Source organism: Microcebus murinus, chromosome 12 (assembly GCF_040939455.1).
Source record: "Microcebus murinus isolate Inina chromosome 12, M.murinus_Inina_mat1.0, whole genome shotgun sequence".
In the NCBI taxonomy this organism is placed as follows: domain Eukaryota; kingdom Metazoa; phylum Chordata; class Mammalia; order Primates; family Cheirogaleidae; genus Microcebus; species Microcebus murinus.
Window position 1 is genome coordinate 64,772,173 of NC_134115.1, and position 16,013 is coordinate 64,788,185.

Consider the following 16,013-nt stretch of genomic DNA (forward strand, 5'->3'; position numbering starts at 1 on the left):
TAGGGCGGTTTCAATGTTGTTCTGATACAGACTAGACAGGAAAGCTAGACTGATTTGGCTTGGTCATAGCCTCTGTCTTTCTTGAGTCTGGGAAGATAAGTCAATAAGAGGTAACATATGAGCTTGTGGTACCTTAATGAGGTCCTGTGTCAAAGTAAAAGCCCAGACTTTGACATCAGACACATCCACATTTGAATATTGGCCTAGTCCCCTGCAAGCATTGACCTTGGACAATTTACTTAACTCCATGCTTCAGTTTTGTCATCAGCAAATGGAGAAAATAATACTTCATTACAAGAGTTGGAAATAATTGATGTAAAGAACATACCATGCCTTCTGATATGGAACATATATTCCAGATATGGTAGCTATTATTTAATGTCATTCAAGTTTTCTTAAATCAGAGCTGTTTCCAGGCCACTTTTCCAAGACTTTTATTATAATTTTTCTAGTTGAAGACACAAAGTACTGCATTATGGCAAACCCATAGTATGTACTAAAGACACATTTCAAATTAAAAGGAATTAAATTGAAATGAAGAATGTAACATAGTAGGTATTTTGAAGAACCAGATGATAGAAGTCTGGGCTCTCAGCAAAACACATTCACCCATTGGCTGTCATAAATATTATTCCCTAATTTACAAATGCATATAGAAGTTATGTTGCCACAAAAGGGCCATAAAAATTTTTAAAAAGTGTGAAGTATATACTAATTTTCATTAGAGATACAAATGTAAATCACATTTGAAGATGCTACTATCACTAAATGTAATGAAACTATTTATTTTGGTAGATTGCATGTAATGGTAATTATTCATATTAGCAATCACCAGTGGGATGCTAGCACTTAAATGCTATTTTGCGATAAGTAATGAAGTCTCAGCTCTCTTAGACTTTAGAAGTTTTCTGCTTCTTTAGAGAAGGAGCCAAATCATTAAAATATACAGATTAATCAATTGATAATTACCTAGGTACTATAAGGGAAGGGTGGCTACACTGATAAGAAATCTACTTATCTCTGATAAGAAACCTACTTTTATATTTGCTAAAACAACCACACATTTGCTGACATAACCCAGGGAATAAAATAGACTAGTAAATAGGTTAGTTTGTTTTGGTCAATTTAATGATCAGGAAAGTAAGGTGAAAGTTTTGGAAAGAGGAGCTCTTCATTTATCTTAAGAATATTTGGAGCTTAATAATGATAGATTTTTAACTGGATGGGCACTTGAGAGATTACCTCTGACTAAATATATACTTAAACCATCTCAGAAAAAGGCATTAGGAATCTTCAGAAATCTTTCAGAGTTTATGCAACTCTCTCATTCCGGTAAAACCTATTCCTGATTATTGGTTTTAAATAACATTTAAGATAGCGTAACAGAAGGACAGTGCTCAGTTGTCTTTGAGGCAGTTATTTGCCAAAGAAAGCAAATGAGGATCTGAATGTCTCCAATTTTCTTAGCAGAGAAAACCCAATACTTGTTTCACTGTGCAATTGACAGCAAAAAATTGGGTCCCAGGGAATCACCATTTATGACAGATTATTTATGACTGTTTTATTTTTAGTCTTAAGAGGAAAAGTTAGAATAATCTCAATGACAGCTTTTACTTATAGACACCTTTACTAATGGGATGACAACACATTGCAAAGTTTAAGTGCTCTTTATTTACCTTAGTTACAAGATTAGAAGAATGAAATCCTGCTTTTGCTTACATTGAAATCTATCACATTCCTTTTTATCTTGGCCAGGACTCTTCTTGAATAAACATGCAAAAAAAAATCATGAATAATTTTATTGGCAATATAAACTGATACAAATACTTAGCACTGTTCTTAGCACTAGGGTTGCAGAGATGAAAGACAAGCTCATTGTTCTTGAGGAGCTCAAAGTCTAAGTTTCAGGAAGAAAGAAAGTGGGAAGGCAATTCAAACTGTAACAATGAGCATCATGATATAGCTAAACCTGGTGCCACCGGAACAGAGGAGTAAGGGAACCTGCACATTCTCTTTCTTTGGGGTGCCAAGGAAGGCTCCTTGGAGGAGGAGGTGCCAGAGCTGAGTCTTGGAAAAGGAATTACAGTAAGCTGGGAGGAGAAGCTGGGAAATGAGGCTGTCAACCCAGAGAGATACGTGTACGAAGGCCAGAGACAAAGAGTGCAAGCTGTGTGATGATGAGAAATGAAAAACAGCCTGGAGAGGAGGATGCAAATGAATTGCACAGGCCACATTGAAGATAATGAGGCCACAGTGAAGATAATGGGGAGCCATTCAGGGGATTTTGTCTGGGGAGGGACATGATCATTACATTTGATTTTAGAATGAATTATTTTCCTTGCTGGCTCTAGAGGAAATAGTTTGAAAGGAGGAGGGGGCTGAACATGATTCTACATGTGAGGAATAATGGTCCTTCTCTCTCTCACTTCCTCTCTCCCTGCTTGTTTCATAAGGGGCGTGAGGTTTCCAGGGCTAAAGTAGTAGCAGAAGTGGAGAGGAGATAGTATACCCAGGAGATATTCAGTCTTCAAAAAGAAAGACAGTGATTAAGAGAGCCAAATGCACTGGGTCGTGTTTAGTCCACAAGCCTTACTAAGCATGTGTGAAACTCAGCTTGACAAAAGGTCATATAAATAAGACTTGCAGTGTTTAGTTTAATATAAACTTGATGTACGCACATAGAGCAACAAGGGTATGAAAAAGGAGAAAATCTTAAGTTACTTTAATACACATTTAGAGCCTGGATCAGAGGGAAGAAGAATACCATCATTCTCTGTGCTGATTAGATAACTGCTCCAGCCTGGATATAAACTCTAAACAAATCTTCCAGAGTCAGGAATGTATGAAGCAAGGTAAGAAAGAGGGAAATGTAAAAGGGAGTGGTCAGCACAGCAGTCTGATTGGAGAGCAGGGTAGAAAAGTATTAGGAAATAATACAGGAAAAGCAGATTGCAATTAGACTATGAGATTGGATTTTGTTTTAGTAGAAAAAGGGGAGCCATGAAGATTTCTGAGCAACATAATGACATAACTAGAGGTCTGCTTTAGTAATATTGATCTGGAAGCAAGTGAAATGCACATAAAGAGAAGAAGAGATGGTGACCAGGAGATCACGTAGAAGGGTATTACAATACCTTTGTCATGGTATGACAAAAGTCTGGATCTCACTCTGAGTGAGAAACTAGTTTAGCACTGCGCCTTGCATGCAGTGAGTGCTTAACAAAGCAGTTCAGGTATTCAGCTTTTTTATAAGCAAACCTCCCTAGGTACCACTCTGCTTAAAAGAATGAGGCTCATTAGTTAATATTAAAAGCTCCCAATTATGTTACTAAGAATATGTGCTGATTTGGACAACAACTGAGATAAAATCTGTACTTCGTAAATTATTTAAATGTTTTTGAGACAGTTTACAGTATAAGCAAGATCAGTATTTAATATATTCATGATTTATTTTAGAAGCCATATTTGTACACAAAATCTTGACTTGCTAATTAAAGAATCTATGTACTTGTCCATCAAAAAGTGAGCACCACATCATCCACTCAATCATTTATTCATTCCACAACACTCACTATGTGCCAGGCACTGTTCTAGGAGCTAGAGATATAGTAGTGAATGAAGATAACAATCTACAGCTTATATTCTGTTGAAGGAGACATAATAAATATGATAAATTGGTAATATACATGGGATATTATTTAGCACTGAGTGCAAAGGAAGAAAAATAAAGCAGGGAAGGCCAGGAATAACCTCTCTGAGAAGGTGAGATTTGAGTAAACAGCTGAAGAAAGAAAAGGAGCTAGCCATCTGGGTAAAGAACATTCCATGTACAGGCAATAAAAACTCCAACATCCTTGAAGTGAGATTGTGTCTGACATGTCTGAGGAGGGGATGAGGGGCAAGAGATTTGGAGATGAGGTCAGAGAAAATTTATAGGCGAATGAGATTTGGTGACAATAGGATTTTGTGGGTCATTGTAAGGGCTTTGTTTCTTTATGTGAAATGGAAAGCCATTGGTGGGTTTTGAGCAGAGAAGTGATATAACTATGTTTTAATAGGAAGGAAGCAGAAAAGACCAGTTAGGAGGCTGTTTCAAACACCCAGAAAAAGGAGGGTGGATGGTAGTTTGAACTGAGGTGGTAGCAGTAGTGGTGGGAAAAAATTGTTGGATTTTGATATGTTTTGAAGCTGGAGCTGACAAGATTTGCTGATAGCTCAGATACGGTTGCTAGGAGAGTCATGGATGCCACTGTGGTTTTTGTCCTGAGCAACTGGAAGGATGGAGCTGCCATTAATTGAGATAAGAAAACTATAGGAAAATCAGTTTGAAGTGAGGGAGAGCTATTAGAAGTTCAATTTTGTTAATGTTAAGTGTGAGATAATTTATAACATTCAAATGCACATGTCAAATTGGTAGTTGGATCATCTGGAGTTCAGGAAGGGTCTATACTAGTGATACAAGTTTGAAAACCATAAGCCTATGCATGGTATCTAAAGAGATCAAATGAGATCACCATGTGAGCAATTACAGATGAGAAGAGGTCTGACGAATAAGTCCTGGAGCACTCCAACATTTGGAGGTAGCACAAGCACGGAAGAACTAGTGAAAGAAACTGAGAAGAAATAACGAGAGACAAAGGAGAACAAGAAGCTGTGACATGATCTAGAAGCCAAGTAAATAAGAAAGGTGATTCAAGAAGGGGGCAGTGATCAAGCATGCCAAATTGACATAACAGATCAAGTAAAATTAATACTGAAAATTGATCATTGGCTTTAGAAATGTGTAGGTCACTTGTGACTTCTGTAGAGTGATTTCTGTGAAGTGTTGGAGCCAAGTACCTCAGTGGAGCAGATTCAAGGGAGAATGGGAAGAGAGAAACTAAAGGTAACTCTTTAGAGGATTGTGCTATAAAAAGAGGGAGAAAATTGGGGTAGTGATGGAAGGGAAAAATCAAGTAAACATCTATATGAATATGTATGTATACACATTATACACATGTATATCTGTATTTACACAGATTATATGTATATATATCTTTTGAATTTAGATGGGGAAAAAACCACAGGCTTTATGTTGATGGAAATGATACTATAGAAATAGAAAAATTATTGCTGCAGGAGAGAGGGGGTGAATTCCCGGGACAAAGCCCTTGAGGAGGCAAAGGAAGTTGTGCTCTAAGGTGCAAGTGGAGGTGTAATGCTCTTTGCTATGACAGAAAAGCACAGCCAAGAGGGAAGACAGGGAGAATGTCAGACCCAGGGGTGAGTAGGTGGGTGGATGTGATAGGGAATTTGTGGAAAGTCTCTTCTGATTCAATTCATTTAGGGCATTTTAAAAGTAAATAGATCTGATCATACTCTTCCCCTATAATTCATTTGAGAGAGGTTTTATCGTATTTTCAAAATGAGACAAATGTATTCTTAAAAGCATAGAAAGCAAGGGACTTTCATAAGAAATTTTTTTTAGATCTATTTCAGTTGAAATGATTAGTCTTTTGTTTTTCTATTTGAGTTTGCAGGAGACAGTCGTAAATCTATTTAGGCCTGGCACTTTTTAACAAATGGTAATTCTTTAATCACTTTTCCAATATCTTCTATTCAGCTTTCAGATTTTCTGGGTCAATTTTGGCAAATGATTTTTTTTTTCTCAAAATTTGTCCCTATACAGCTGCCTATAATATCATTTATGCTAATTTAAGGATTTTTCCTCAATAGATTTTAATTTTTATTTTGTTAATTCTTTCTTTCTAGGTCTCCCTCTACCTCTTTAACTTCTAGTTTTTTTAGATGAGGACATATTTGTTTTCACAATTTTTTCTTCAATATTAGAGGTATTTAAAGCTATAAATACAAATCTGGTGTGGTGGCTCACGCCTGTAATCCCAGCATTTGGGGGTCTGAGGTAGGAGGATCACTTAAGGCCAGGAGTTTGAGACCAATCTAGGCAACATCGGGATACCCCATCTTTACACTCACACACAAATATATATAAAATATATAGTATATAATATAATACATATAAAAATATAATATATATAAATAAAATAAGGCTATAAATACAGTCACGCATCCCTTAACAGCAGGGATACATTTTGAGAAGTGTGTCATTAGGCGATTTTATCTTTGTGTGACCATCATAGAGTGTACTTACTCAAACCTAGATGATGTAGCCTACTACACACTTAGATATATGGTCTAGCCTACTGCCTTTAGGCTACAAACCTGTACAGCATGTTACTGTCGTGAATACTCTAGGCCACTGGAACACAATGGTATTTGTGTATCTAAATATATCTAAACATAGAAAAGATGCAGTAAAAATACAGTAGTATAATCTTATGGGACCACCATCCTCCATGCAGTGTGTCATTGACCAGAACATTGTTAGGTGGTGCATGACTGTATATCATTGAATATAGGATAAACTATGTTTTAGTATTAAGCTTTCTTTTCAAAATTATTTTTAGATAGTTTATAATTTCAATTTGTTTTCCTTTTTGATTTTGGAGTTATCTTTAATTTTTTGGTGATTAAGAATTATTATCTTTTTTTATTATCCTAATTCTATTAGAGGAAATAGATTATAAAATGTTTATTTTTTTATTTTAAAAAATGTACTTTGGTTTCCTTTGTGGCCAAATGCTTAATTGATTCTTGTAAATGTTCAATTGACAAAAGAAAATAATTTATTCTAGTTGTACATATTAAATAAAGCTTGTTGACTGTGTTTCTTAGACCTTCTGTGTTCTTGGTGTTTTTTCTTAGTAGATCTGATAAATGGCATATACAAATCTCTCACTTTGTGTGTGTGTGTGTGTTAAAATTATCTTCTCTTGTTTTTTTTTATATCTTAGCTGCCATATTGCTTGGTATACATGTATTTAGTATAGATAGTCTTTAGCAATTTAAGAAATATTATTCTACTTGTCCTTTTTAGATGTCTTTTAATATATACATTAGATAGATCTGTATTTTCAGAAATGCCTCCTTTTTTTTTAGATCAAAAGTTGTGTAATAGTGGCCTACAGTTTTGCAACATACATGTTTTTTATGACTGATGACAATATTTTTAATAATCTTCTAAGACAATGTTTAAAAACTGATGGATGATAAAACTAGATTTTTTTGAAAAAAATTAAAAATAAACAAAACATCTGTTAGCAATGGGCCTATATTCCTGAAAGATAGCAATTTGTTGGAGCTGAGGAGTGGCTGCCTCTTTGGGTGGGGCATGACTTTGTACCATCCTCATACACGGGGAGCACATGCACTTGTTCCAAGTACTACCCTGCTCATTAATATTACATGTCTGGCATTAGAATTTGTGACCACTATTTTAGATTGTCATAGTATTTAAATTGTGATAATGTATAAAAATTTCTTGGCATGATTTTTAGGACAAATTATCTAATACATAGTAACAGAAATTATTTTTTAAATAGCTAACCTTGAATTATGAAATAAATACTCTTTGGCACAGAATCAGGTCACTTATTATCTTTTCTTTTTATCAGAATAGGATATATATTGCTGGAACCGTTTCTTAAATATTTGAAACATTATATCAATGAATTATTCAGTTCAGGCATTTTTTAAAACAATAATCTCTGTTGTGTGTGGTGGTAGGCAATTTGGTATCTGTTACCTTTTTGGTCTAATCAAACTTTCTGCTTGTCAATGTTAGTAGAAAATCATCAGCTTTATTGACATTTCCAAATTTATTATAATTATGTATATAATTATATTAGAAAAGTCTGTTTTCATATGTTATGATCACTTATCAGTATGTTATTTTTTATTTTTAGATGAGATTTTAAGAGATTTGTCTGTTTTAATTACTTCTTTAAAAGAAGTGATCCTTGGATTTATTGATTACATTATTTTGATTTCTTATCATATGTCTTATGTGTTAATCTAAAATTTATTTCTTCTTATTTCCCATGATTATTTTCTCTTTTTCACTGATTTATTCATTTTCTCTTTTTAGAATTTGATCACTAAAATCTATTAATTTAACCATAATTATTGCTTTGGTTACATGTACATGATTTTGGTATGTTAAGCTCTTGTTTTCTAAATAGTTAATAATTGTATTACTGATTTAGATGTCCTGTGTTGATACAGGAGGTTATTTTCTAATAATTTTAAATGGTTTGAGCTTTGGTTTATTGTACTTTGACATATATACATCCGCTGCTTAAATTTATAGCCTATTTTGGGTGCTTGAATATTGTCATTTTGGTTAAATAGTCCATGTGCTAATCGAAATGAGTATATACTCTGTGAAATGTTAGCTGCAATGTTTATCTTAATTTATCTGATTAATTGCATTATTCACGTCCTATTTTTACTTTTTTTTAACTTGCTCTAAAATTTGCTAAAGTTATATAATGTTGTCCTTAAAGACTTTAGGAATCATTGTCCCTTGATTTTTCTTCTGTCTTAGTCAGCATATAGTTTTATAAATATTATGTTTTTATGTTTATTAGAAATCTATATTTTTTCTTGCTTTTTAAATAGTGCTGTAATAATCATCTTGTTTTCATTCTTCATGTTGGCAGTATATCAATCTACTTTTGTGTTATTTAAATGCATCGTCATCCTCAAATGTTTTCTTCCATGCTCTAATTGTTGATAGATCATATTTTTATTTCTACTTTGATCTTTTTTCACTCATCAACTTCTGTCTTTATATGTCTACTTCTCTCATTTGTGTTTTTGTTTCTTTTAAATTGCCCTATTATCTTTGCTTCCCTCTTGTTGCCTTCCATTAATCATATCTGTACATGGGAATATCTATTTTGCTCTGTACAGCCTTAAAATTTATTTTTCCCCTTGGGAACTTTCTTGGTATCATTTTAAAAAACCTATACTCTCATCTTCTTATAGCTTAAAAAATGAGCTGAATTTCTGTTTCCATGATCATCTCATCATATTTAATATTTTCCCCCCAAGGAATGAGAAATTTGCTCATCTTCCATAAAGCTCTATCAATTTTCTTTTTGCCTATGAGAACTTGATTTTGATTTTTTTTGTCTTTGCCTGATTAGAAATGTTTAACAATATTACTACTAGTGGCATTCTCTCAAACTCCCCTCCCACTAGCACCACCTAATTCTTGTTTGGTTTTCTGGGTTCAGTTGTTAGGATTACTTGCTCCTATGCACTGAATCACTGAATCTAAATATTTGTTTCTTGGTCACTTGTAATTTAGCTCCAGATCTACCAACTGTTTTTTTTTTTTTTTTGAGACAGAGTCTCACTCTGTTGCCCTGCCTAGAGTGCCGTGGTGTCATCCTAGCTCATAGCAACCTCAAACAGCTGGGCTCAAGCAATCCTACTGCCTCAGCCTTCTGAGTAGCTGGGACTACAGGTATGCGCCACCATGCCCAGCTAATTTTTTCTATATATGTTAGTTGGCCAATTAATTTCTTTCTATTTATAGTAGAGACAGGGGTCTTGCTCTTGCTCAGGCTGGTTTCGAACTCCTGACCTTGAGCAATCTGCCTGCCTCGGCCTCCCAGAGTGTAAGGATTACAGGCGTGAGCCACCGCGCCCGGCCCTACCAACTGTTGATATGTAGCAAAAACACAAAACCAAAACAAAACCAAACAAAACCAAAAACAAAGAAACAAAACTCTTCTCGATAAAGTTCTTTTCCTATGAGACCAAGGAATATTAAAGTTCCCCTTTTTCCTTCTTTTTCTGGGAGAGGAGGGAAATTGGGAAGAGATCCATAGATGTTCAGTAATCCCATATTTTCTTCATGTGATTCATATCTATAGTGACTCTTCCAATCAAAAACTCACATCCTCCAAAGTTCTACACTTTTGCATTTGTCACAAGCTCACACTTATATAGTTTTTTTTCCTGCTTTTTCCATTGAAGAGCTCCAAATAATTCTCTCTTGGGATAGTCTTTTACAAATCTTACACTCAATTCTGATATTTCACAACCTCCACAGACCTCCAGGTGTGTGAATTCTTAACTATTTATATTTCCTCTTTGTATTTTAATTCATATATGTGATATTTTTTAATGTTTCGGGGTTTTTCCCTAAACTTCCTTATTTCTTAAGTGATTATCATTTAAATCTCTTCCTCTGGCTCTAGGTTATTTCTCTTCCGTCCAGTATTCTTAGCATTTTCTGGTATGTGGGTTAATCTACAGTTATCTAATTATTTCTTTAATAGTCTTTCTCTTATTTTATTTTTCTGAATTTTCTCTTCTCCCTTATCCTCCCCTCCTCGCCCCCCTTTTGCTATTGGTGGACGTTGTACAAAGGAAACAGCCAATATTCTGTCTTGTGAGTAAGAAATCTTTTCTTAAATTGGCTCTTGATCGTCCTTACTTACTTAATTTATTTTTTGTTGTCTCTCCAGCTCCCCTCCCTCTGCTCTCTGAAATCCATCTATTTACTTCCTTTTGAGGTTTTTTGTTTGTTTGTTTGATTTCTCTTTTACCATTTCCTGCTTTTCTTACAACCCTGGAGAACCTTTCTCTACTCACGTGGCCAGTTTTTATTATCTCAGCTTCACTTTGTGGCTTGTTTCACAGAAGCAGAGCCCCGTGGTATCTGCCTCCTTTTATGATAACATGGATCTGGCCATTTTAGCCACAGAGCTTACCTATGGTCCAATTCTGCCTGATTTTGTTCCCTATACATGGGGCAGCTCCCCAAATTAAACATGACATATAGATGATTTCTTGAGCTGTATGTAAAATGACTCCCTGGCTGTCCTCTCTAATCCTCCTTCGTACACTGAAGTGTATTTGGCAGTTGATTAACCTCATCTTTGACTTTTTAGACTGTGAGATCCTCAAAGGCATGGAGTTTTGATAAACTCTACATTTGGACAACAGCATCTTCCACAGAGTTGCTGCTAGGCATGAACAAATCCTCCCTTTCCTACTGCTATGCTTCGTAACATTGCAGTTGTCAATCTGAAAGAAACTTCAGCATTCATCTAAGCACCTATCATGCTGAGTCATCTTTGACTCTTAGGCACAACACAGTGCCTAGCCAGAGTAACTGCTCAGTAATATTCGTGGGGTAAATGCAATTAAACACATGTCTTCTGCTCAAACCAGACACGTTATCTCTTAAAGAACTCTTCATTACTTTGCCAGAAGACGAATGAGACTCAATAAGCCAGCAAGCATTTGCATTTGCAATTTACAGATTGTTTGAAGCATTAAAATTCCAATACATTTTTTTTCTGAATAATGGATAGTATCAAAAGTCGAAATTAGTATTATCATTATTATTATTATAAAGACATGATTTCCCTATGTCACCCAGGCTGGTTTTGAACTCCTGGCTTCACGCGATCCTCCCACCTTGGCCTCCAAAAGTACTGGGATTATAAGTGCAAGCCACTGCGCCTCGCCAAAAATATAATAGAAGTTAGTTCAATGAGAAACATTTCTGATGACAGGGAATTTAATAGGAATTGGAAATTGCTAAATTTTCATTCTCAGAACAGACGGCCCCACACACTGTAATCACTGATTACATCATCTTTTAAAACAACATACAAGGCTCATCTTTGAAAATAGATTTCTATCAGTTAATGGGCAACATAAATTTAATGATATGTTAAATATTTATACCTACACATATATGAATCATTTGGGTCTATGTTTTGCCAATTACTGCAAAATTTAGTTAGTTACAAGTAAACCTGTAGGATGGAAGGAGAGCTCCTGCCCTTCTTAACTTTCTTCCCAAGAGAAGAAAAATACTAGTCTATGTGATTGGGTCATAATTTAACACATATTTGGGGCTGCATTACTATTAGTGTGTGTGAGAGGGCTCACTACATCAAGAAATCAGACACATGGACATGCCATTCTTTTTTTCCTGCTTCCATGTGTTGTGACTGGCAAGCTGGCACTTTTTTCTGTTTTCTTTTCCCATGTGTTACACAACAGTCTTATCTGTTCCATATGCCTATGTTCTTGTCCTTATCTTTTGCTCTTTGGTATGAACCTTGACTCTTCTCCACAATTACGGTCTGTGCTCACACCCTGAACTGTTCCTGGTCACTCTGTATAATATCCCAACTTAATTCATTCTGGCTCTTTGGAGCTGGTCTGGCGCTAGCCAAGGTGCTGATATCCCTTCCAGTATTGCCTTGGCATTGCTGTGGCCATGGGACATTATGTGGTATTTACTAGCCAAGCATCCATCCGAAAGGTTACATGGTATGGAGATTGCTGTGGTCCTGAGAAAGAGATCTAGAATTCAGACTAAAGTTGCAGTATTACCCTCTATAGCTTTATACCTTTTTGGCATATTTTTAAATTTTACAGTAGATGCATACAAAGTGAAAAAAGTCAACAAAGGATACAATTTCCTCTCAGGCAAATAAAAGCTTGGACGCTTTCCTAATTTGGAAAAATTCCACAGTTTGAAACCTGGTGGATCTTAGATGAAGTAAATTCAAGCCACATTCATCAAAATAGGGTCTTGAGGGAATACACATTTTCCAGTGTCCCTTCATGACTTAGTGAAAATTTCAGACTCAACCTTGCATGACTTAAGTGGCCTGGATAGATGGGTAAATTAAAAGAATTTTGGCCAAATTAGTCTAGTGATAGGGGTTCCTATTGGAAATATCTGGAGACATATACCTTAAATGTTGATCCCTAAGATTCATGACACCAAGGCATGTGTTTTCTAGAAGTATCAACTCCTCAGTAGCTCTAGCAGAGATAATTAACCTAGGAGTAATAAATAGCTGGGTATACTGGGTCACCCAGAAACAATGTGTTCCCCTTGGGGCTCTAGGGAACCAACGTTAAGCAGCATTCAATCTCTGGCTTCCATGTTCAGTGCAACTGCACTTCTTTTAAATACACGTTGAAACATACAGACTAACCAGTTTGGCTTGGTAGTTCCTTAGAGTGAGAATGCTTATACATGGGTAATCATGCCTGCTGATTTATATACCCTTTTGTTGAAAGAATAATAAATTACAAAGTAACAGGATCCCAATTAAGGAAGATTTATATTAATTCCAAAAGAGCCCAGAATGTGGATTTAGATGAACTGATTTAAATCTTCCTCCACAAGGTACTAGCTGAATGATCTTAAAGCATATTACTTAGGCATACTAATTTTTTGAGATAGATATCCTTATAGTTAAGGAAATTAAAGTTTATAGAGTTTAAATAATTTTGCTTTGGTCACAATGCCACTAAATTATGGTGATGGTAGACAGGAATCTTCAAAATTAGAATTATAGCATGCTGGCCCAAGTTCTTCTGGAACTCTTCTAATGTCCAGGAATGAATTGGGGATCATAATTAATTTATATGTTAGATTGTTTGAATGGTTGTCTTAATCTTTTTTCCTGAAGATTTCCTAGTGCCTTATGATACCTGGCACATTATAAGTTCTTAATAATATGTGCAGAATCAATAATTAAAACATTTACTGAATATTATTAATAAAAGGCCAGTGATTATTGGTGTTGTTTGACCATGTAAGCATAAAGATGAACATAGCTTGGAGGAGAGAGTCTCTAACATGTTAGACCCTGCTTCTGGGTCAACTGAGGGGGTGCCTAGAAATGCCAACAAGTGCCAGAGGATAATCACTGGTAGAATGGATGTTGTCCCAATGAAGAATAATAGCCAAACAGCCAAGTCAATGAAAATGGATAAAACTATTAATAATTAGATGAGTATATCCTCTTCTGGTGAAAGAACAGAAGAAGGGGGCTATAAGCTTCATAAGAACAAGGCCCCTTGTCCTCTATTTTTTGTGTTTCCAGCCAAAAGCTTAACCTAATATTCATAAACTTCAACAAATATTTGTGAATGCATGCATAAATTAATCACTGCCTACTTAATATAATTCTCATGAGATACAGAACAGAACTGTAGAAACTATTCAAAGAAAAAAGGCAAGATTATTCTACAGCTTACTTAGTAGCTAGAATAAACTATCAGGACTGTGGTTAATTAGTCAAAGAATCAGGGACTTTTCAGTGCAAGAACAAGGTGTCTGTCAGTGTCTAGACTTTTGGAATTCTTAATAAAAGGATAAATGCCCTTGACCAGACTATGACTAACTCAACCAGGGAGCTCTTTCTCTAGAAACAATGAATTCATTAGCACTTAGGGCCTTCAGATAAGCATGTGCAAATCCTAATCCCAGGAACAGCAGGTAGATCCTCAAAATCCTATTCACTTTCGCCAGATTTCAGTGTTCACAATGCAGCAAGGAGTAAATGTGGGCAAGGCTAAAACCAATTTTGAAAAATAAATAAAAACTTTTATATTCTAATGGCTTTTAAAAATTACTTGGAAGGCTTTTATACTATATTACTTTATTTGGTTAATTTGTTACAGGATTATGATTTTGTAAATATGTCATGGCCAATGTTCTGCCATTCAGCTGACATCCTTGATGCATATAAAATGCAAACTCCTTAGCTTGGCATAAAAGCCCTGTGTGGTATATTATTAAATTAATGACTTTTCCAGAATCATCTCAAATCCTCTTCATATGCATTTAATGCTCCAACCGTGTTAAATTTCTCTTTCAGATCTTGGTGAATTTGCATATGCCATTTCCACTGCCTATGAATTTGTTCCAAACCTGAGAAGCCCTATTCATTTATTGAGATCCAACTCCAGTGTTTTTCCTTCATTACCAAATCTCAAGAGTTAATTATTTCCTTCTCTCTGTATCTGAATATATCCCTATTCTTAAAAATCATATATCCCATTGTTTTATAGCTATTTACTTACTTTTGACCTCCTGGACTAGACTGTCAGCTCCAAATGGCAGAATTCAAGTCTTCTTTTGTCTACCTCACCCTGGTTCAACAAAGGGTTATTGGCTGGACAAAATCACCCATGCATATGTACTTAGGGAGGTGTTACTAAAATAATATACCACTTATAATTGCTCCAAACAATTGACATTTAATAAAACAACTTGTAAACAAATTGATCATGCTATAAACTTGTTCCCCCAATTTTTTTTTCTACATTTAGTTATGATGGACATTTACTCTGGCATGTGAGGACCTAGCAAGAATAAAAGCTCTTATCCCTGTAATTATATCTATGTAGTCTGCCATGAGAAATGATTTTTCTAGTCTAAAAGCCAAGCTGAAAATGCCATGTTTTTGGTGATTTCATTAACATTTTAAGATGTTAACAATTCTGTCTGCACAAACTGAAAATGACTGTGTGAGGAATGAAAGCTTGCATAACTCTGACACCCCGCTATTCATGGCTCATTATCTTCCTGACTTTCATTATGCAGTGAGGAAGTAGGGTCAGCCTTATAAAATTTAGGAACAATTAAGTAAATTACTGTATGCAGATGTGACTTATGGACTGAGAATAACTTTCTAAAAGACTGCATTAAACAAAATAAATAAAGATGATGAAAAATCCACAGATGTTTTATGGCTTAAGGCAACTTTTCAGTTATTCATTATAAAGACTCCTTCCAGGGCTTTGCCTACTTCCCTTGACCCTTTCCTGAACACTTTCAAACTTTCTCTTTGCCTGTAACCCTCAGGAGTTTCAGGAGTCCTAGGCATATTTGTGGGTATAGTAGCTGCTGCCTGTAATCCCAACACTTTGGGAGGTTAAAGCAGGAGGATAGCTTGAATCCAGGAGTTTGAGACCAGCATGGGAAACATATCGAGACACTGTATCTATAAAAAAAATAAGAAATATTAGCCAAGTGTGGTGTTGTACAGCTGTAGTCCCAGCTATTAGGGAGGCTGATGAAGGAGGATTGCTTGAGCCCAGAAATTTGAGGCTATAGTGAGCTATAATCCTGCCACTGTACTCTAATCTGGAAGACAGAGCAAGACCCTGCCAATAATAATAATAATAATAATGATAAGTCCTAGGCATATTTTCTGAAGTTCTTTGAGTTCATTTCAAACTTATCCATAGGGGTGAAAATATTTTCATTGACCATTACACACTGTGAATTACTGCTGGGCTCCAAACCTCACACTCTTCTTTTACAACCT

At 35.4% G+C, this 16,013-nt stretch overlaps 1 protein-coding gene across 1 annotated transcript in view; it reads right to left on the reverse strand.

Moving 5' to 3' along the window:
* GRIN3A (glutamate ionotropic receptor NMDA type subunit 3A) overlaps positions 1 to 16,013 on the reverse strand; it is a 154,403-nt gene that overhangs the window by 91,093 nt on the left and 47,297 nt on the right. The gene's annotated exons all lie outside the window — the stretch shown is intronic.